We start from the raw sequence: 23,989 nt of genomic DNA, 5'->3' as shown, positions 1-23,989 counted from the left end.
CTGTGGAAACCCCTCTCAGCCAGGTCCTAGCGAGGGGTCAGGAAGCCAACAGACTGGCTCATCCCATCTTTGCAGGTAGCCTCTGACCTTGGAACAACCTTCAGCTTTCCTATGTTCTGTTTGCCCGTGTGATCCTCTCTGGTTCTGTGGCTTCTCTTCCCTGTGCTCTGATCTCATGATGCAGCCGTGCTCTGGTCCCTTGGACCCATGTTTCTCTAACCACCACCTTTGACTCTTCTCTTTTCATTTCTTGTTGTCTGTATCCAGACGGTCCGCTAATCTCTACACTTATGCACCGACTGGCTGCTAGACTTGTCTGCCTGGCTGTCTTCAGACTGGGTGATATTTGAAACACAACCTTGCCTGCAGGTTTCTGCTCTTCACGGAGTCTCTGGCTTGAGGGAAAGGGCGATGATGTGGATCCCCAGACCCTGAGCGAGGCTGGGGGCAGCACCTTGCCGAGTCCATTCTTTACAAAGTCTGTTCGGCCGGAGGTCATGGGTGGAGATCCTGGGAGCTGCCTTGTAGCCACAGTTGCCACTTTCAAGCCACACTTATGGTGGAACCCACATGCTCTGCCCACCGCGTGTGAGAGCTCATGGGTTGTCTATTCCAGGGGGAACAGCAGGGGAAACCTCACCAGCTGCAGACAGCCTGCCTAGCTCCCTGCTAGTCATGAGAATACGACATGACCACCATTTCTGGCTTAGCTCTTGGAAATCCCCGAGGAGCCCCACTTTGTGATTTTGACGGCTGGAATTAAGTCCGACAAAGTCAGCAAAGGCTCTGCTAGGGTCTGATGAGGCTGGAAGCCTGGCGGCGCACCCGTAATTCGTGGGTGAACATGACACGCGTGCTGTGCCATGCTTTTCCGAGAGGTGCCGATTTTCGGGTCGGGCTCCTGCTCTTCCTGCATTGAGATTGTGTTTTGTTTTCTCCTTTATTTTTTGTTTATAGTATTGCTTTTTTTATTGCCATTTTGAAAAAACTCTCCAATCTCCAGTTCATGCACTTGTCTGGGGTGACCTTACAATCCCCCTTGGCTTGACTAGACAGATTTCTTCTTGAGTCTTGGCCCATGATCTCCCTTGCCCTTGAGTATTTTCTTTGGGGAATCTTGCAATTGTAGGTTCTTTTTCCTGTGACTTTGATATACATGGAACTCTTAAAAACCTCTTGTGCTTTTATAACCTAGTGATGTCTTTTTCTTCTTTTCTTTTTTCTTTTCTTTTCACTTTTTTCTTTTCTTTCTTTTTCAAGACACTGAGAGCCGTGCCTTTGAGACATAATCATGAAGGAAGATAGTGGCTACATCTCCCTGTCTCTGTGGGAGGGTAGGAGCCTTCATTTGATGGGTGACAGTGAGCAAATGCAGATGGCCTAATCAGGGACAGAAACCTTTGCAGATGTGGAAATAGCTCAAAGTGCAGGGGGCACTTCCGCGGCCAACATCTTCCCTCACACCCAACAGTGCTGTTCCACCAGCTCATTGAGAAAATTGACCCCTTGCCACCAGACTGAGTTTGAGTACCCCCCCCACCTTACTGGAAAAACCTTGAACAAAATCTTTGCCTGTTTAACTGTGTTCAGTGCAATGTTTGCTTTGCTAGACTAGCCAGGTTGTTTTCTTCTCCTGTCTCACATCTATCAGGTCAACACTGTTGATTCAGAGTTACAGGAAAAATATGAGTAACAGAAGATGATGGGATCCATGGAAAATCAACCATGAAATATGGAGGCTGTATGGAGACACCAATCAGACATAAGGAGACTCCAAAACTATTTTAGCCAAAGGGGTTCTTCTTTGTGCATCGGACATAAAAGGACTCAGGGCTCACTCAGCACTGTGTCCTGATGCCCATGTTTTCAGGGCACTTTAGTTCATACAGACCGTTTTCCCTCTCACTTTCATGTCAGAGGTCTTGGCCTGGGGAAGATACCTCTCTGTACCCTGGACAAAGATAGAAAACATCTCTAGTTTGCTCCTAAAGAAGAAATCGTTCTCTTTCCTGTGGGAACCTGTATTCCTTGAGGTCCCTTCTTGTGCTCAAGGTCATCAATCCTGAAACCCTGGTGAGGAGGGGGGATTCTTCCTGCTTGTGGACATTTCTGGATCCCCTGCTTTATCTACTAACACCGTCTTTATTTTGTATTCTTCCCAAAGAGCTAATTCAGGGCTTTCCATGGGCACCTCCTTCCAACTGAGTCCCGAGGGGTCCTCTTTCTGTACTGCATTTTTCACACAGCTAGATTAGATCTGTTTCGGGAGCTGCCACAGAGAAAATTCTGCCCTTAATGCCCTGCATTTTCAGCAAACATAATTTTCACCCTTGGACATCGGAACTAGCTACATTAATTCTACCACTGATTCAAGTTAAATCCCGTATGGCAAACTTGCCATGACACAGCATGATAGAGTAGCCAGTAGGAATTTTAAAAAATGCTCTGAAACATTTAAAGTCCTTTTCTGCATCTGGATTTTCACTTTGAATCATCTGGCTGTACTTTATCAGATTAGGTAATGCCGAAGAAGAAAACCATCCCCACCTCTAAAAGCATACCTCAAGGGCTTTGTTTGTGGTGAAGGAAGCATTTGTTAAATGAAATATATTTGTGATTTTTGACCAGAAACTGCATTAATGTTTGGTAATTAGAGGAATCAACGTGAAAAATTGTGCATCACGCAATCCAATGTCCCTTGTGAATCCAAAACATTGGAACCCCATCCAGCGACTTGATTAATCAAATAAAATGGATCCATCAGGGCTATTAGTGTATCAGTGATTTACTCCTAAAGTAGCGATATATTGCAGATGACTTTTGGACTCATTTTCAAAACTGAAAGCAAATGCCTACATCTGAATGGGCAATTCATTTGTCTAAGAGCAACTCAGTCTCCTCCCACGATAACACACATGTTCTCAGGGCTGTGTGAGTCAGTGACATCTGTTCTCTCTCTTTTTTTCTGCTAGAAGAATAAAAGTCCATTCGATTTTAAGAGAAAAATACATCAAGACACTTTCAATTCTGGTTTCTGCTGTACTTTGGTTTCTTTTTTCTTTCTTTCTTTTTTTCACCTGAGAGTTGTCTTGTAGGGTCTAGACTGACTGTGTTTTTATGGCTCCTTTTGTACACTCTCTATAAGAACAAAGGAGGTGTTTTAACGGCAATTGTCATTTATTTTCTTAATTTTTTTTTTATCTCAGTACGGTTGGCATGCAGTGTTAGTTACATCAGTGTAAGGTGCACAAAACAGTGATTCGCTGTTTCTGTAGGTTCCACTCCCCAGAGGGAGCTGCCATGAGGCACCACACGACGTTGGTCCAGTACCATTCACCCTATACCCTGGGCTGCGTCTTCCATCACCATAACTTACCCATTCCGTGACTGGAAGCTTCTACCTCCCTCTCCCCTCACCTCCTCCCCTCTGGCAACCATCCCTGTGTCTTCTATCCTTACAGGCCTGCTTCTATTTTTGAGTAACAATGTAATTTTCAATTAAAATGATACGAATTTGAGTAGTAGTGGTGCATATTCTGCAGATGTCTTTCCCAAGTAGTACAAAACGGCTCTTTCCTTTTGCAGTCCTTCATAGGGGCATATTTCTGTCTGCATGTGGGCAGCAAGGATAGTTCAAAATGTATCACGGAGCATGGCGGGTGAAGGGGAAGAGACTGGATTTACCATTCGGAAGACTGACACGCAGTTACGTTCAATGACTCCATTACTCCAAACAGGAATCTGGGGCATGGCACCAATCCTACCTGTGGCATAACCAGGATAATGTGGTCTCTGCCTCCCCCCCCACATCTGCATCTTGTGGGAAAACCTTAAATTCAGCACACAACAACAACCACACTGAACAAATAGTTTGGAAGAGTTTCTTGTCCTTAAGTTTCCATGTGTCTTCAACATCTGCATAGGGGAAGGGACGCTCTGGGTTCACAACACAGAGGTGGTGTCTGAGACATAGCCTGGGACCAGAAAATCACTCACAAAAATGCATTTTCAATTATTGTGTTGCAATCAGATGGCAAAACATGAGTATTAGCAATTTATTTGTTTTATAATTCCATTAGTGGTAATGAGATACATGAACAAAAACATATATGAAAACAAACCCTTATTTTAATTGAAAAAGCATCACAAAACCCTGTTAATCAAAAAATAAAAATGATAATATATTTGCATATTCACTACCAAGTAGACAAAATAGAAGGGTTTCCCAGAAATCCTCACGGACGCTGCAGCAATGTATGAAACTTCTTTCCTTGTTTTCTGACATTCAAAATGTGAAATTTTTTTTTGATGACACAGTTGGTATAGAAAATCATTTAACTGGCGGTTCATCGATTGGGTACCAGCACAGCTCTTGCCACACACGCCAATGTGCCAATTAGTGTTTTTACTTGGCTTTGTATCTGCTGAATCATCTGACTTCCAAATTGCCACAATTTTCTGCCTAATGAAGCCCAGAGATCATTTTCCCACAGTCTTTCCCAGGTATCCCTCCATCGGATGTGAAATTCTATGCTTACATTTTTATTTTTAAAGTCTGAATGCTTACCTCTACATGCTTTCCAATACTCTTACCATTTAACTAAACCTTGGCTTTTCTCACCCATTTCTATGCACGACTTGGGGCAGCATTTTAAATGCCTCCTCCTGGGTGAGTTGGGGTGTGAAGGCGAGGGCACCCCACTTCTGCTGTTGTTGCTGAAGTCCATGGTCGGGACGAGTTCACCTGCAGCCCTGGTCACAGTCGGTGCCCCAGCCTGGGGCACGAGGACGTGCGGCAAACATGGACACTTGTTCCCTGCAGACCTACAGAGGTCGCCGTATCGACGCGTTCTGGAAACGGTGACCTTGAGAAATGGAAGGGAGATTGTCACCTCACGTAACTTTTCCCCAACTTTTGTGACCTGCGAGAATGTTTCCTCTTTTTAATGTTATACTGGTTAACGTCAAGTAAAACCGTGTTACCTTGACGGCATTTTAGAAACTGACGCCCTCCTGAGCTGTACTTCAGAGTTTCAGGGAAACTGTGGTGGGGGCGAGATGATCTGAGGCTGCCTGTCAGGATGGCAGCAGTCAGAGCACCACAAGGGAAGGGCAGCTCGGCTCACGGAACGGTAGACCTCTGAGGTCCCAAGGAGGCTGTCATGGTTCTCAAACACAGGATCAAAGTTCTGGGTTCCAGTTAAAGGAGGGATTCAAAAAGGATTCAGAAACACCTAGAACCCTTGCTTTCCGCCACAACGTTGCTCAGGAGCCTTTTATGTTTAATTCCTGTTTCAGGTTTGGATGAAACCACGTAGGCCTGTGGGAGAAAAGCTTCATTTCTAAAAGCTGTTTGGATTATGCTCCAGATGGAACACAGCAGCCCCGGACCCTGCGACTGGCGGGAATTCTGGAGCATCCCAGGACGTCAGCTCCGGCCGTCAAAGGTGGTTCAGAGCTTCTTTATCTCCTGACCTGTACTTTCCTCATCTCACTAAATGCTAGTAAGGTTAGACCAATATTTCTAGTAAAAGTCAAACTGGACAATCTTCCTCGATCAGAGGATTAATTCCTTTTGCTTTTACCATCTAGAGAACATGCTGTCCCCTGGAGGCTGGTGTGACCCCAAATCTGTCCGGAATGTCACCGTCGAGTGGCCCTTTTGTTGTGGGAGCTGTTGCGGGGACGTTTCTTCGCACCTAAATGAATGATGGCAAAAAATTACAGCTCCTAAGAGTGCATTCTTCTGTGCTGCGGCCATAGGAACCACTGTCCCAGTCTGCTCAGATTGCTGTGACAAAGCCCTGCAGACCGGGCGTCTCAGAAGGCTGGTGTCCTGGATCAGGGAGCCGGCAGATTGGGCTCTGCTGGGAGCTACCTAACTGGTCTGCGGATGTCCCCCTGCTCTGGTGAGCTTACAGAGCCTTTGCCTGAGCCTGGGCAGGGGTGGTGGGCGGGGGGTAAGCCCCCTGCTGGGCCTGCCACAGGACCTCACCCAATCCGCACCATCTCCCAACGGCCCTGTTTCCAAATCCAATCACGCTGGGGGTGGGGCCACGGCATGTGGATTTCGGGGGTCTTGCATTGGTCTTTACTTATTGATAAAGATTCTTTTGGACAGGAAGGCAGGAGGCACCCGCCCAGCCTGTCACCCTTGCAGTGAGCCCCAGACATCCCCTCGTGGAGCCAGTGGGGCCCTCGCGGCCCTCGCGGTTCTCATTACAATCACAGGTTGCACTTTGGCAAAAAGCATCCAGGAACTTGGGAACAAGATTTGTTACTCACAGGTCCTGCAGGCTACACAGCACATCTGAGACCACACAGCCGGGCCGTGGGTCGAGAGAGAGCTCGGGCAGTCCTGGAGCTCTGCTGCTCCTGGTGCCGGGGGTGGAGTGCCTCGGACTCATGGGCTCTCTGGAGGGTAATCTAAAACTGAAGAGCAGGAATTAGGGTGTGGGGAGGGTGAAGTGGGGTCACTCAAATCCTCTGTAACCTACACACCCAGAGCTTTCTACAAAGGGCCCTTCGTGGGGCTGGCAGTTGGGGGGCGGGGGGCGAGGCGGTCTCCTGCCTTATCTGGTTGTTCTAATGGTAGCTCCCTATAGCTTGCTGTGTGTTCATGAGAGATGGATGTCACTGAAATGGGTGCCTTGGCAAGGTTTAATGTCAGGCACTGATATAATAATCAAGAGCTTCATGTCAGGCCTCTCCTCTCCAAGGGGGTAGAAACGCTGGGTCCATGACAAAGGGGTACATAAAGACTCCATCCTTCTGGCTAGGAAAGCAGCAAGGTATGCCCAACACCCTCCCTCCTGCAGACTCGGCCTCGGCAGCCAAGGCACACCTGCTGTGGGTTCCTGGTCCTTCCAGGGGCTAGTAACTGTCAACAGCCCTCTCAACACAGTTTGCTGGTCACAGGGGACACTTTGGGCTTTGGTTACAAAGGTCACGGGATCTGCTCTAGATTCAGGAGGCTGGTCCTCGTGTCAGTCTTAGGAAATGAAAAAAAAAAAAAAATCATGCCAGTGTTCTCCTAAGAGCGTTTTCTGAATTTGCAGCTCAGAAAAATAAGTGACCAGCCACTAGAGGAGTTCTTTCTGGTTAAGGACAAAATGATATCCTCCCTAAATTCATATATGCAAACCTTAACCTCCAATGTGACTGCGTGTAGAGACAGAGACTTTGAAGAGGTGATTATAGCTAACTGAGGTCATAAGGGTGGGGTCCTCCTCCAATAGGACTGGTGTCCTTCCAGAGGGGAACAGACAGGAGGGAAGCACGAGCTCAGAGGGAATGTGTGGACACGAGAAGGAAGCAGCTGTCTGCACGCCCAGGAAAGAGCCCTCAGGAGAGACTGAACCTGCCCAACCTCGATCTTGGACTCCCAGCCTCCAGAGCCGGGAGACATGAATGGTCCTTGTTTAAGGCACCGAGCTTATGGCATTTTGTTATGGCAGCCCAAGCAGATTACGGCATCCCTCTTCTGCTGAACATTTTGGGTAAGTCCTGAGTGGGGCTGTCTGGATCTTTCTACCTACGCGTGGAGCTGTAGCATCCGCACTTACTGAAGACACCCCAGAATGTTTAACCATCAGTCTGGTGACAGACCTACTTTCTTCCTTGGCCAATCACACACCAATCCTGGGCTGCTGGCTTCCAAAGATGTGTAAAACCCCTGAGGGTGGGATGTCTGGGAGGCTCAGTGTGTGAAGGGTATGCCTTCAGCTCAGGTCATGATCTCAGGATCCTAGGATTGAGCCCCGTGTTGGACTCGCTGCTCTGTGGGGAATCTGTTTCTCTCTCTCCCTCTGCCCCTTCCACTCCTGCTCCTACTCTCTCTTAAATGAAAAAGTGAAAGATTAAAAACAAAAAACCAACAAAATAAAACAAAACAAGGCATCTATCCACCATCCCCAGTAGCTTGTGTGCCAAGGACCACACACAAAGGGAAACAGGACACTGTATCTGCCTCCGATGAGTGTGCCCTGCAGTCTGACCGAGGGAGCAGGGTGGGGAGCGGCTTGATCTGCAACGACTTACTTCAGCAATAGATTCAGGGTCTTTGAATGTCTCCCTGGGCCTCTGCTTCTAGAAACTGCCGTGGTGTCTGGACTCTAGAACTGGTTAGTAGAGCACCTTTCCTCCGCTGGGCCTGCAGTTTGAGCTTCTGCTCTGGCTCGGGCGCTTCTGGTCCCTGAGACCCTCACAGAGGCCAGGTGCCAGGCAGGAATAGCGAAGACGGTGGCTCGGGTCAAGTGTTGCTAATCCACTTGAAAAGCGCTGCTTCTGTGAATGTCCTCTCTAGGCTACTGCAGACGTGCAGCGCACACATGTCCTTTCTAACTGCCTGGCTTCAGTTCACCACGTTTCAGTTCTTGCTGATGTGACAGGGTCCTCCGTCCACCTGCTACAGCGGCGACATGCTGGTCATGCTGCCTCCTGCAGATGGTGACACCCTCGCGTGGATGCTTGTGTTTTCCTAATTTAGCTGCTTCCCGTTTGCTATCTGGTAACCAGTGTGTCCAGCTTCTGCCACAAAATGCGTGTCATTCCATGACAAGTTCCCGGGGCTCACTTTGCATTCGTCAGGCCTCACCAAGAACACCGCGCTGATCTTATGGGGACTATCACTGTCTGAAAGACAGATCGTGAGCTCTGCAGACCCCCAAAACCCACGTCAGCAGGCTCGTGTGTGTCAGAGGCTCTCCCAGTCCTCCTTTGTCAAACCGAGGTTACAAATCAGTTTCACTTCGTGTCATAATAAATTAAAACTTTCTGAAATGTGTAATCCGAAAATCTAGATTTTTGACCAAATCTCAACCTTCTATTTCTAAAAGGAGGAGGATGAGAACGCAGCATTGCTCGGGCTGACAACAAATGCAGACTAAGAAAGAACTTCATAAAGCAGGAGCCACAAGGAATTTCTCAAGGCTATTTTTATCTGTTGTGAATCCCATCCATCTTTCTGGTCCAGAATTCCCATCCTAGGAAGTGTCAGGGAGCTGCCTGCCTCACCCCCGCCTCTTGGTCCGGGAGCAGGTACAATGACCCACCCAAGTCAGTGGCAATGCTTCGCTCCTTGTCCCTTCTCTCCTTCCGGGCCAGTGCATTCATCCAGCTTTGATTCCTAAGTAAGGCAAAGCCAATGGTTGAGCCCCCCGAAGTGTCTGGATATGGGGTGGGGAGAGGAATGCCAGGTCACGGTGTCACTGGTCCGCGAGAAGCTGATGACCATTCTGGGCAGACCTGCTCTGTAGGATATAAATGCCACAGTCAGAAAGCACCAAGATAACTTTCTAATTTCGGGTCCTAGCCTGCCCCCAAGCCCAAGCCCATCACGATCCTTCTCAGGGTCCAAGTGTACAACGACCTCTTGTGACCCAAGTCCTCTTTACCCAAGTTGTTTGAGGTAGGCTTGTGCTACTTGCTCCCCAGACTAACCGATAGGACAATAGTTGGTATGAAATCACACAGCCCACCCCCCTCATAGAGACTGATTGCCAAGTGCACCACTTTTTCTGTTTTATAAGAATCAAGGATTTTTAGTTGACTTACAGACTTTCGTGATATTATTACTACTTCTTTTTTATGTACACAACTTAAGCATGACATCACCACCATTTCTGGACATAAACTCTTCCTGAGTATATTACAGCTCGGAGCCAACGGGGCTAATAATTCCAAATATTGTTCGGGAATCTCGATAACACAGTCACTACCTAATTGTTGAGCTCGGTAGGAACTTTCTCAGACAAAGGATTCTATGTCAAGGGAACCCCGAGTTTGTTCCATCACGGAATCTATTCCTCCAATGGTGATTTTCTCTCCCGTCCTCTGATTTGGGCCACCCACCGAGGGTTCTTCAGAGCATCTGTTCAGAAGAAGCTGGAAGCTGGAGAATGTGTATAAACCACAGAGGGGTTGTGATGATAAGAAACTAGTAGATGATGCATTCCAGAAGAATCAAATAGCAAAGAGCTTTGATATATATATATATATAAAGCAACATGGAAATGTTTCATAATTCTGTATTGAATTTGTGACAAGTGACTACATCGAATCTTTGACTCACTCCTTGCAAATTAAAATGTTCCACAAAGCAGCATCCCTTCATGCCAAATACATCATTTCTTGCAACCCGAACTTTAGTGTTTCTAGCAGCAGAAGAGGCCAGTGTCACCGCGGACGGATCTAGGGAGCTGAGCGCTTTGGCACATTCCTGGCTGCCTCATGGGTCTGGAGCTCGGGACGCTCAAGCACACTTGTTGTCTCTTCATTAAGCGGATGGACCCCGTGAAAGCGTGTTTTGGAACCGAACAGTATCACTCTTCTCTGGGAACGCTTTGAGACGAGTCTGCAGTTGGGGCCTGGGAAAAGCCCTGCTTTGGCTCTTGGTCTTTCAGAAGTCAGAGCGCTAACTGGAAAAGAAAGAGGAGCAAACCATGCTTTGAAAGGAAAAAGTGGATTTCAAATCAGATCACGCATAGTGGAAAGAGATCATGTTGGTTGTGAGAAAGAACACAATGCTGGGGGAGAGGTGTTGGTCAGGAGGCTGGGGACATGTCCTTACTGAGCATGGAGTGCACTGAGCTTTCTGCTTCCTACAGACAGGGATGCCACCAGGGTGGAGTGGGGACGAGGGTACCGGCAGGGGTGACTTGACACATGCTGGGCAGCGGCCAAAGACCCCTCAGTTAACAGCATCATAGACCCTGATCTGCGTACGAAGGCACATCTGCCATCAGAAAGAGTATTCCCTTCCCTTGCCTTCTACACACACTCATCCTTGGAGAGGAAAAGGCAGGCTTTATTTCAGTGGCAGAAATGCACTGTGAAGGAGAAGACCCCTCCTGCCTCCCCTGCATCCCACTGGCTCCTCTGTCCCAGGCTTGCTCATGGCTTGGTTCCGAGACTCTGGGACCAGTCTGATGGCTTGGGCTCCGCCTTCCATAGAAAATTCCTCCATGGGCTGTGGCTGCTGGGACGGAGAACTGGGACAGCAGAAGAGGGCAGGGCTTCATTGCTGTGCTTGGAATGGAGGGGGCGGCAGAGGTGGGGGCTCTGTGGAGAGCTTAGGAAGAAATGCATTGAAGGGTGGGGGAGAAAGGGGAGAAAGGAGATCCACCGTGTGATTATTCCTCAAAGACCCGGGAGCATCCCCAGGACAACCTCACAGTAGGCAGAGTGATGAGCCTGGGCCGGTCAGGGGAAGAATCAGAAAACCATCCTCAGGGCGCCTTGGGGGGCTCAGTGGGTAAAGCCTCTGCCTTCAGCTCAGGTCATGATCCTGGGGTCCTGGGATCGAGACTCACGTTGGGCTCCCTGCTGAGCAGGGAGTCTGCTTCTTCCTGTCTGCCTACCCCTCCCCCTGCTTGTGCCCTCTTGCTCTCTGTCAAATACATAAATAACATCTTTCAAAAAAAAGAGAGAAAGAAAAGAAACCATCGTCTCTGGAGCCTGTACACCTGCAGGGGGATTTGTGTGCCAAATGGCGAGGGATGTGATATTAAGTGAAGGTGGGCATTTTGCATTTTGGATCTCCTTCCTCTGGGGACGGAGGCTGATGTTCCAATGTCCAGCTGCAGAAAGACCAGCACATGTGCCGTGTCCCAGCTCCCGAGGGGTTTGGGGAGCACAGCCTGTAAGACCTGGTCCCAGGGACCCCCAGGGGCAGCTAGACCTTTACCAGTTAGCCCTTCAGTGCTAACCAGAAACCTCAGAGGAGTAGGATAACTTGAAAATATCCAGGGGGAGAAGCAAATCCCAACAAAAGAGCAAACCAGAACCAACCAAATAGACCAACCAACACAGAAATTGACTGAATTTCTCCAGAGAGCATCCAAACACATCCCTTAAAATTAAACCCAAAATACTCCACTCTCTGCATCTACAACCTGATAGGTCATGGGACTAGAGGGGAAATTAAATCAGTATCTGATTCCTATCCCCTTTGCAAAATAATGCTTTGTGACATCAGCCAAATTATGCACTCTCAGCCACGTTTCTTCCCAGCGGTTTGGGAGCTGTGACGGTGCCTCACGCAGATCCTGAAGACACTGGGCAGGCTACGAGGCCAGTCGCATCTGTGATACTGAACCTGACACTCCTTTAGTCCCTGGACACTGAGCACTCACTGCAAACCACACATGCTGCTAACCTTTCAAATGTATTTGCTCATTTAATCTTCATAAAAACTTCGTGGAGGAGGTTTGCTCATTTCCTCTGTTTTACGGATGAGGAGACAGGCAGAGGGAGTGAAGGAACCTAGCGGAAGTCACACAGCACGGGGCAGAGCCAAGATCCCCGACTCGTCCACAAAAATGCACTTCAATCCATTTCATAAGATTACACGTTCTAGAAATAATTTCTAAAGGAGCAGAAGCATGTTGATCTTTCTGCTAAGAACTTTTTATAAGACGAGTTGATCAACAATATGGTGGCTATTACGGAACAGGGACAGGGACCGACCAGACACGGAGTCCTCGGAGGTCCACACACACCTCAGCGTCTGGCACACGAACGAGCCGCGATCAGGTAAATGCAGAAAGGACACATATGAATGTCTGTGCTGGAGAAGCACTCTGAGAACAGGAGCCGATTCAAATGCCTGTCTCACACCATGTCCAGAAAAAAATCACAGATGGCTCAGAGCTAAACAGGAGGAAACAAAACTGCAAAATATTGTTCTTAATGGTTTATCTTGGAGCACAGGTGTTTCTGTTTTTCTTGGGAACAAGTAAAACAAAGTAGGCACCAAGAAGAAGATTAAAATAAAGGTTGAGAATTTCAAGCAGCAGCCTGGAAAAAAAAATATATGCCATTATATCCACGAACTTCAAAGAGATTTTGCAAACCAAGAAGGAAAACATCAGGTGTCTGGGTGGCTCAGTTGGTTAAGTGACTGCCTTCGGCTCAGGTCATGATCCTGGAGTCCCAGGATCAAGTCCTGCTTTGGGCTCCCTGCTCAGTGGGGAGTCTGCTTCTCCCTCTGACCTTTCCCCTTTCGTGCTCTCTGACTCTCATTCTCTCCTTCCCAAATAAATAACTATTTTTTTTAAAAGAAGGAAAACATCAGTAGGTGAATGGATAACAAGATGTGGTGTGTATGTATATACACACATGCACACGCACACACACACACACACACGCACACACACGCACACATAAGACATACTGCTCAGCAATAAAAAAGAATGAGATCGTGCCATTTGCAACAACATGGATGGACCGGGAAGCTATCAGGCTAAGTAAAATAATTCAGACAGAGAAGGACAATTATCATATATTTCCACTCCCATGTGGAATCTAAGAAACAAAACAGATGAACAGACAGAACAAAAGAGAAACAGAGTCACAGATTCAGGAAACAAACTGCGGGTTACCAGAGCAGGGTGGGCAGGGTAGTGTTGGGGGATGGGCAGAATAAGTGAAAGGGAACAAGAGGTCCACGATCCGCTTTATGAAGAGGCCATGGGGCATGGGGCACAGCGTGAGGGATGTGGTGCGTACTCCCGTACTAATGCTGTGTGGTGACAGGTGCTAACCAGACATCATGGCGATCATTTTGCAATGGATAAAAATATCAAAGGGCTAGTTTGTGCCCCCCCACAACTAATAGGATATAGCCTATCAACTGTACTTTTTAAAAAATCCCAGGGGAAAGACATGTGCTAGGTTGAAACAGCAGGTCACAAGGAAATGAAATGGACAGAGTCAGCTCACAGATAAGAAGATGTTCCTTCCTTGATGTCCAGGCCGACGCAGGAGCACCAAGGAGCTGCCATTTCCTACGTGGTGAACTTTGAAAGTTTCAATGTTGAAAATACCCAGGCATAGCGAGAAATGGTGATACTCTCATCCATGGTCCACGTGAACAGGAATCATCACAGGCTTTTGAAAGAGTATTTGCTATTAGGTATTCAAATGCATACAGGCTTTTGCGAGCCATTCCAGCTCAAGGAGCGTTCATCAGAGGTCCTCACACATAGGGTCACAGCAGCACATGGTGGGGGAGCAGGATCTATAGTCAGAATAGAAGGAAGGAACTCAGGGCCCAATCAAAGAGAAAGCAGGGAAAGCGTCAAGCCACTGAAAGCAAAAGTGAGGGCAAAGCCAGGGCTCCTGGTTCTTGGAGAAGAGCTGGGGCCACCATCCTTCTCACTCCCTGTAAAACTATTCCCAGGGTCCATAGTGTGTGTGTGTGTGTGTGTGTGTGTGTGTGTGTGTGTGTGTGTCCCTGAAGCTTTGCAACAAGAGATGGATATCAGCTGGCATGATCGGCGTTGCTTTCTGTGTGGGACGCCACTGTGGACAAGGAGACGCGTACACACAGGACGCGGCACCTGTTACCCTTGTGTTCTCGTCCTGATTCTTCTGTAACCTCTGCAGCTGGACTGTGAACCTAGCAGAGGTGGAAACAAGCAACGTCTCCTTCTTCTTTTATCCCCCCTCCTGTCACCCGGGCCGCTGTCAGGCGTCAGGCGACAGTGACGATTCTAACGGCTTTCCAGAAGGAAACAGTGTCTCTTCTTTTGGGGTGTGCTTCCTGCTGTCTCGGCCACTGAGCACCACTCCCCTTCTCCCGTGTCTGAGCTTCTGAAAGGACACAGGCTTCTCCTCCTAGGGGTTTCAGTTGTGTCCTGCCTCAAGATTTCCCTCTCAACTGTCCTCAGACCTGGCAGCTCAGCCCCTGCTTCTCGGAAAGAGACACCACGGGTGCCTGTTGCCAAGGGCTGGGCTCAGAGGCCCCGGGGATGTGACGCTGGCAGCAGGGCCCCAGCCAGGGCTGGGAACACTGCCTCCACGTAGTCTCAACTTCGTGTTTTCCTGATTCGGAGGCTTTGACATAGGGGGCCTTAGTGATGCTGGGAGAGTTTCCCCTCCCAGAGTTGGCCAACAGAGTCTTCCAGCATCTTCTCTAGAAGAGGGGGTAAGCAAGGAGCCTAGGAGCATGTGTTTCCAATGCAAACCAACCAATCCAGAGCTCAGAGTCGGCCAGACCGCGTCCTCTCCGGGGCTGTCACACTCACACTTGCCATCTCCACAAATCACCCCAGGGCCAACTACCCCATGTGGAAGAAGAGCCCCTGGGCCCCAGAGCCAGCTGAAATTACTCAGACTCACTAATTCTAAACCCGACCACCCCGCCTCACTGCTGCAGAAACCACACTGCAGCTCTGGTGCCCTTGCCTCTGCCCACGCAGGGCCTCCCTGGCTGGCCCGCACGGCCCCGGTACCTACCGTCTCTAGGGAACGCTGAGGATAACGCACTCCTTCCTTGAGGACAGTCACTTCTGTGCTTGGGTGTCTTACTGTACCTGACTGGAACAGTTCCTGGGGCCCGTGAGAACGGCATGGCGGGTGCTTTCTAGGCCAGAAGCTTCCCGGGCAATCCACCTGCGGCTGCTGTTTGGGACTCCTCCGAGATTTTGTTTAGGGCCTTCCAAGTTGTGTCCCCTCCATGGCTCCCCTGCCAGTTACCTAGGAGCCCAGTGCCCTGGGCAGACCCTGGAGCTCTGCCCCACGGTTGTGGCTGGCCCACATCTCCATGCCCCACCTGTCTCGGACACCACGGCGGCTGGTCTGGAGGCTGGGCCTCCTGCATGGGCTGTGGCTCTGTAGGACGATCCTGCAAATACCTGTCTGGCTATGTGAGGGAGCCCAGATGTGCTGTTAACCCTGCTGAGCTCACAGACCAGAGCCAGAGATGGGAAGGCCGGGCTGGGGCTGACCAGCAGACGCTGACGGGCCGTGGTCTCCACTCCCACACGCAGATGCTCTCAGACGGCTCTCGACCCTCACTACTGTCAGAGCAGGTGAGATCTGCAGAAGAAAATGGGTGAAAGACAAGAGGCCTCCTCCACTAAAGTCCCCTTGGGCAGCAGTAGGAACTTGACAGGTAAGTTTGGGGAACATGGACAAGGTTGCCCTGCAGTGTGCAGAGAGGTCCCCTAGGTGGCAGCACAGCACCAGCCTGCTCCATGGACAAAAGCCATCCCTCTGGCCATGAGTGCCCATCAGGGTCATGGCAGGAAGGTCGATGGGGCATCCCAGGCCTTTCCAGCTGGACAGCCACTGGGGCAGTGTCTCCTGAAAGGACAGAAAAGGGAAAGCTCTTCTTGAGAAGGATTCCCAGTCAAGGAAAGAAGTGTTTCCGGGAGCATCGTGGATGCATGTTGGGCCAGCAAAGGGGAATTCCCAGTCCATCCAGGAATGTCAGGAGGTGATGACAGAGCCCAGGAGATGTCACAATGTCCCTAGGTCTGTCTTTTGCCGTGTGCCTGAACCGCCTGTGATAAGACGTCCACACAGGCACTGGGAAGCCACAGCTCATACAACACAACTCGGGAGAAGAACGGGTCGCGGAAACCCTTGGGTTTGACTCAAACCATGATCTCGCTGTGGAGAGGAGAGGCAACTCTGTCTTTAAGGGGCATTCACAGTTTGATGTGTTTGTTCTGAAAAAGGAAACATCATTAGTTCTGTTAAAAACGCCAACCCTGGTATTGTAATGTGTGTGCCTAATGTCATTGCTTTGAAGGTCGTTACGAAGGCCAGACCGGCTTTTACGGAGAAGTGAGAGACAGTACATGACTGCCTTTGGGTGCCAATGCAGCAAGGCATGGGGGCATTTATCTCGTTAGTGATATAATTCAGAGAATCACGCTTATCATTCTGTGTTTGGCACTACAGACAGCCGCGAGGGGTCCGCCCTGCCTCCATTCAGCCGTTGTGCCCCAGGACACACGGCACCTGGCATCCCATTTTACCCATAAAATGGAGTCTAGACATGATTCTTAAATTGGGTTAAACCAACTAGAGAAATCAATTACTTTCCAAATATCCACTGTGACAATTAATCCAAAATCGCACCGCAGAGTTCTGCTCACGGTTCCCAGCTCTGTGTTTAGCCTTGAGGCTGGGAATTATTGAAGGATAGGGAGAGAAATGGCTGCGAAGAGAGCTGGGTTGTGGAGCACGCTTTCCGCCTCAGCTCTTCTGCTCACGAGAGCTGGACACCCATGCCTGTCACATCTCCCCGTCTCAGCATCTGCATTTGCAGAAGACATATTCTGTGCAAGCCGCTAGAATTCCCGGCCTCCAGTGGGACTGTCCTGCTTCTCTCCTGGGATTTATACTTCACCATGGTTTTCCTTCCTTACATTACGCAGCCCCTTCTCAGACCACAAGGAAAATGCATGCAGGGACAGCAGGGAAATCCCCCTGCTTAGCTGAGGGAAATCACATGTAGGATCTATGTGTGGGAACTTCACAGCTCTGCTCATGGGTGAACCAATGGACAAGTAGTTTTGGAAGAGTGGAAATAAGATTTAAGACTTATGTGTGTCAAATCCACAAACTTACAAATAATTCCTTTCAGGCCCACTGTCAGCATTTTACTGATCAAAAGACTGTTTTGGTGGTCCCTGGTTAGCTCTGTTGGTTACATCCAACTCTTGATTTCTTGATGTTCTCGGGGTCCTGGGGTCGAGCCCCACATTGGGCTCCTTGGTCAGTAGGGAATCTGCTTGAGATTTTCTCTCTCTCTCCCTTTGCCCCTCCCCCCTTTAAAATAAATAAAGTTTTTAATTTTAATTTAATGATTAAGAGCTCATTAATTCTCCTGTGACAAAAAGCTTAGGCTGATATTATTCATAAATATACATAATTTAGACAATGCAGTGGAGACAATGACATAAAACTTGGAAAAACGAAGTACGTTGCAGTTTAGCTCCTGTGGCCTCGTGGTCAAGGAATCCCATACACACACTGAACATGTCATTTCCATAATTTGTATAATCCCATCACATGGATTCAGATGTATTCTATAAACTCCGTGGGCTGCAGGAAAGTTCCAGCATGATTTGCCTACCTGTTTTTCCTCACCGACACACCTGGAGTGACTGAAAAGATGCTAGGAGCCCCCAACCTCAAGAAGCTTATAAGCAGTAATTACAGTTTTTGGTTAATAGACTTCACTTGGCTGAAAGGCTTAGCTATCAAAGACTGTGCGTCACCTGGTCCTAGACTCAAAAGAAGGCATTACTTTATCATGCTGCATGGGGAAAAAGGCTGCTTCCTGGCTGGGACACTCGTTCTCTGCCCTGCAAGGCTGTTCACTGTACCGACATCCCCCAAAAGCTAGTCTGGAACAAAGGGATTTGGTGCCCCTGCTCACAAGATGTGCAGAAACAGGAGACCCACAGGGGATCACCTCCCAGCTCCTGGTACATCTGCCCATAAGGGTCACTGGCATTTAGAAGTCACTCGCTCAGTATTTTTGAATGGATATAGATGCGTTAGAGACCAATGAGGACAGAGATTCGTGACGGGCGTCCGACAGACAAGCCTGGCGCCTGCTCCCCGCTCCTCCTGCTCAAGTTGCCTGCTGACTGTGCATTTCAGAGGCCCAATGGGGAGTCAGCTGTCTGGACATCTGGCCTGTTCTATACATGGAGCATTCACAAGTTTGCCAGGGAACACGTGGCGAGGGCCCGTGTACACATTCCAGAGTGCTTTAGCCCTAGCTGGGGGCATCACCCTGGCCCCCAGCTGCCACCCCCTGGCAACAGTAGCTGCAGAGGACTTGGCCACTCAGCATCCTCCAATGTGTAGGCCCCAGACATTTGGTTTAATGAGCTGTCCCCAAGAGTTAGAAATGCGTGCTTGAGCCCTCAGGAGAAAGAAAGGCTGATGCGTGTGCTTTGTAAGGAAGGGTCCTGCTTCAGCATGTGTCGTCACGGATAGGTGTCCTTGCCCGTGTTAAGGAACGATAACTGGGACGTGCAGTCCAGTCCCCGGTGATTTTCCTGCTACCCCTCCCGGGAGTGCGGAAGCCCCTGAGTGAATGTCTTGAGAGCTGCCAGGTCTGTAACCTGCTCCCTACGGTTGGTTGTCTCCATACAGAGGAAAGCTGTGTCTTCCCGGGCCCCAGTGTGGCCTCATGGCATCAGCCCAGCTTACACACAAAGTCACAAACACTAGCGTGTTAAATGACAAAGCCCACTTCTCTGTGCTTTTAGGCTTTGGGGCGATAGTAATGAAGAGGGGAGCTTCTCCAGGATGTGACTTAGATATCCTTGAATTTCTGAACTTAAAAAACACTCAGAAAGTGGGTTTTTGAGACATTCTCCTCTGTTCTCTTCTGGAATCCCACCCTGAAACCTTTTGTGCCCAGGAAGGTAGATGCTCGCTTACAAAGGATTAGCCATCAGTATTTACTTGTGTGTGTGTAAGAACGTTTAGAAAGCAGTGGCTTCATGGATCACCCCCTGATCCATTTATGAGAGAGCAATTGTAGCTGGAACAAAGTAAGAGCCAGAAACCGAGGTAGATGATTCAGACGGGACTCTCGAGCCTTAAGTTCCCAGAGAGCTTGTCACACAGATGAATACAGAAAGCACATACTGTGTGCTTACAGAGAAAGTCGCCAAGTCTCCTGCTACTTGGAAGGGTTTTTTTTTAACACATGCACCCGTTAACATCCTGGCCGCAGTGGCCCAGACTCGTGACTCAGGCTGTTTTGGAAGCTGTGTGTGGGGAAGTGCGGGTTACGGGATCCCAAGGCATTCGTATGAAGCAACGGCGCTGGTTATGCCTAAGAACACTTCTCATGTGCTCACTTACTCGGCACATCTGAAATGTTTCCTAGACATCAGGCAGTGGGGGTACAGGTGCTGCTGGTAGGTAGGTTCCCACTTGAGGGTAAAACTCGGTGGAAGAATCGTGCAGCTGATCACAAGTCAGGGTGACCAGCAAAACCAAGAGAAAAAGCAGCTCCTCACTTAGGTCTCATGGCCCAGGGTTGATGGTGTTCAAGCTGAGATCTGGAGAACACGCAGTATCTCTACAGGGAAAGAGGGGAAGTCAGGCACCAGGGAGCAGACCGGGAGGGTCCCTGCAGCTCCAGTGGGCTCCTCACACCCTGGCCAATTACTACAATAGGCGGGTTGTCCTGACGATCTTGCTGCTCTTGATTTCAGGAAACCAGCTTTCTCTGGCACTGGAAGGAAAAGATAATAGAGGGAAAAGAAAAAAGGTGTACTTTGTGCCTACTAGATAAAAGGTGTGATGAAGTGTTTTGTGGGCGTCATCATTTCTTATGACTGATCTCAAGCAATGGTCACTTGGATCATCACAGTGGTCCCGAGCCTCAGAGCTTAAACCACTGTCCCAGGACCCACACCTGGCCGGCCGTCATGTCTGGATTCTCAAACACACCTGTCTGATGCCAACGTTGGGAGAGCTCCACTCTTCCACGCGGCTGTGTCTGAAGGTTTTCAAACTGAAACTAGATCTTGTTTCTAAATAGCACGCATTTTAGTCCTGCGGTGCTCATAAGGGTAAATTAAGGAAACTTGAAGATCTCTCTGCCTTCTAAACTATCAGAGTCAATTCTTGCTTTTTGTCCAAGGATGCCAGGATGGCAGGTGACGTCCTTGTGGCTGTGAGTCAGGGACATGGGCTCCTGGCTCCTCAAGGGTCCACTATTTTAGATGTCAAGGGCTCTCAAGACCTCACAGGTGGGGACCGGCATGCAGGCTCTGTGGGAGATTTCTGCACCCCTCCTTGTCAGCAGAGAACATCTCATGTGCGTGTCTAGGACTCAGCCACTGTGACACGGCCACATGTACCCAGGGGGCCCGCGACACAGTCTGCTGCTGCCAGTTGTGATGGCCTAGGCTGGCCACATGTGCATTATGCACAGGTCACAAAATACAGGCTTAAGACAAAACAACACCATACAAATCAAATAAAGCAAAATGATGTCTTACATATATTCCTAAAAATTTGAAGACCAGTTCTCTGAATTTCATAAGCAAAGAAAGATGTCTCCAAGCTCGTTCCTAGCTTTAGCTCGGATTCTGTTTAGTTTTAACCGCCAGTTGACCACCTGCCTGAAATGTGAGTTGTTGGCAAGCTTGGGCCACTGCTAGGGAAAATAAGGAGTCCATGTGCATATTATTTGGAAGCAGTTTTAAAGCCACACATTTTTTGTTACATTTTTAGTGGGGGGATAAAAGTGTGAGGAACGATTTTCCAATATTCCTACGAGTGTTTGCATGGGGAGCTGCAGTCAGGCAGGTGCTTCTGACGACAGGTCCTTCAGCAGTGGGTCCAGCAAGAATGCTGGAAAGCCTTGAGGGCAGGGCCAAGGACATGTATTCTGGACTAGAAGGGGTGATGGCCAATTCAAAAGAAGCCCTTGGGGGACGCCTGGGTGGCTCAGTTGGTTAAGCAGCTGCCTTCGGCTCAGGTCATGATCCCAGCGTCCTGGGATCGAGTCCCACATCGGGCTCCTTGCTCGTCAGGGAGCCTGCTTCTCCCTCTGCCTCTGCCTGCCATTCTGTCTGCCTGTGCTTGCTCTCTCTCCCTCTCTCTGACAAATGAATAAATAAAATCTTTAAAAAAAAAAAAAGAAGCCCTTGGATCCATAGCCGTTGCTTCGAAGTGAAAGGTACAGAGACATGTGAGGTGAGCAGTGGCGTTCATGGGCTGGAGGAGATCTGACCTTGACCCCCGCAGTCTCCAGCTGGCTGGGTCACAGGGCCTCCCAGGAGGGCCTCCTCCTCCTCCTCCCCCTTGAGCTCCACAAATGCCTTGAAGGCATTCCTGGGGGGCAGTCCCTGTTCTTCAGAGGGCACCAAAGCTTCAGAGGAGCCCTCCCCCAGTCCCAGCACAGCAGAATAGGGCACCCACTTCTCTCCTGATCCCTTGCCCTTAATTCCGATCCCTGCCCCACCATGGATCCCAGCCAACAGACAATGGGATGCCCCCAGCTTCCTCTTGCTCCTGCAATGGAAATTCCTTCTTAGAAGTGACTTTCTAAATGGAACAGCCACATAATGGATATAAATTGGAAATAGGAGGCCATGCATCGGAGCTCGTCAGCCCCCAGCGGCTGATGCTGAAGGATGAAAGTGCGCCTCCATTTGCAGGATGCCAAGGGCTCGTCGTGGGTAGGCTAGCTCAACTTCTCCATGAACGTCCTCCACAGATGGAGCTGAACTCCGTGTTTATTTTAAAATCTGTATGGTTTGCCCTTGCTGGGCCAGGCAGAATTCTAGGTGTTTCCCCACTGCGTCTCACTTAATTTTCAGAACAAGCACATTAGACACACATTATGGATCTGATGATGGGAACATCTAGATGCGAACAGATTTTAGCCCAGGGCCAAATGTCCATTTGCCAGAGAGGAAGCCACGAAACCCAAGAGGCTCTTTGAAACCTCTCCCGGAAAACATTCTATTTTATTCCTTTTTTTGTAAATTAAGTCTGTTTCCTTTTAAGAAATTACAACAACAACAAAAATTCACGGATAAGTCTTTCACAGAAACCTTGAATTAATTAATCAGACGGCAGCACCTTACACTTGCACGCGGTTTTCAATTTTAGAAACAGTTACGCAAATCTCATTTCCGCGGAGATTATGAAAGGCCCTTCGAGTTCACCTAGGAATTGCCCTTTGAAGCACGAATTGCAGATCTGGGGACCCCACAATCCTGGTTCCACCTAACAGCATCCACTAAGCCACTGCTGCTCCTTTGAGCCCCCGTACTACAGTAACGGCTGAATACTTTTATTGAAGTGAGTCATCCTGGATGGCCAGCGGGCGGGCTTGTGGTGTCTCTGCTGTGGCCACCAGCTGGGTCAGGGAGGAGCTCCGCACACCCCGGGGCACTCCCTCCCCAGCTCCGCACGCCGCAGTGTGCTGTGCCGGGCCCCCCGCGCACGCGCCCTGCATCCATTCAGCTGCGCACTCTTCCAGGTCCGCTGCTCTCCTTCTAGCTTGTCTGGGCCAAGGGCCTCTGCGCAGTTAGATGGAGCAGAAGCTCCTGCCTCACCAGGATTCTGCAGCATTCCGGGCTCTGCGTGCACAGCACCTAATCCAGGGTGCTCTCGGCCGGCGTTCGCATCCTTTGCGGTTTGCGGCTACCGAGGAGAATGCCTCCAGGGTGTTTCTTGCACGCATTTGTTGCGCCTGCGTATGCACTGCAGTGGGCATCCCGGGGGGTGGGCATCGGGGAGGGCGTGTGTGTTCCACTTCAGCGGGGGGCCGCTAACAAGATCAGCCACGCAGCTGTGCGGGTCCATGCCTGGTCAGCGGTGCGGAGAGTTCCGGGGGCTCCACAGCCACGCCACCTCACCCTGGTGCCAAGTTCGTGTGTGTGTGTACAGATACGCACACGCATGTCTCTGTGCCTGTGGAATACACATTCTCTCCGGTATATGCGGTGTATGTGCTGCTATCCTATGTAATCTATACACAGATATTATACATAGTACTTGACAGGCATGTATCCGTGTGTACACGTGTGTATTCATTTTAGATGGGATCGTACACTGGTTATAGTTTTTAGAAAGAATCCATCTTTCTGAGATATGTTTTGAAATAGTTGCTTCAAATTAAGACAAATTAAGGGAGTGGGAGAGTGAATGGAGGCAGGCGGTGGTCCCATTGCTATGGAGGCTGGAGAATGTGTATTGGAGTGCATTATAGTGGTCGGCGGACTTTCATGTACGTTTTTAATTCTCCAATAACACCGACACTCACATAAACTAATGTATGATTATAAACGGTTATATTATGTGTGTTATAAACATATACACACATATGTATTCTATGCACATCTGTGCACACTGTAATGTGTATTATACAGACATACACATATGTGTGTATAATATACATAATATAGTCGTTTAAATACATTATATGCTATACAGTATGTCATAGATACAGGAGGTCTATCAAACAGAAACAATCATACTCAGATATATATATAATATGACATATATGATATACTATCACGTGTATGTATATGTATCTATATCCTTTGTATTATCTTTATCCACTGTTATCTTTAAAATAGTTTTCTCTCGGGATGCCTGGGTGGCTCAGTGGGTTAAGCCTCTGCCTTAGGCTCAGGTCATGATTCCAGGGTCCTGGGATGGAACCCCGCATTGGGCTCTCTGCTCAGCAGGGAGCCTG

This window comes from Enhydra lutris, unplaced genomic scaffold (genome assembly GCF_002288905.1).
Source record: "Enhydra lutris kenyoni isolate GAN:26980312 unplaced genomic scaffold, ASM228890v2 scaffoldscaffold32, whole genome shotgun sequence".
Lineage (NCBI taxonomy): Eukaryota > Metazoa > Chordata > Mammalia > Carnivora > Mustelidae > Enhydra > Enhydra lutris.
The sequence above is the reverse complement of the archived record's forward strand: the minus strand, read 5'-3'. Positions refer to the sequence as shown.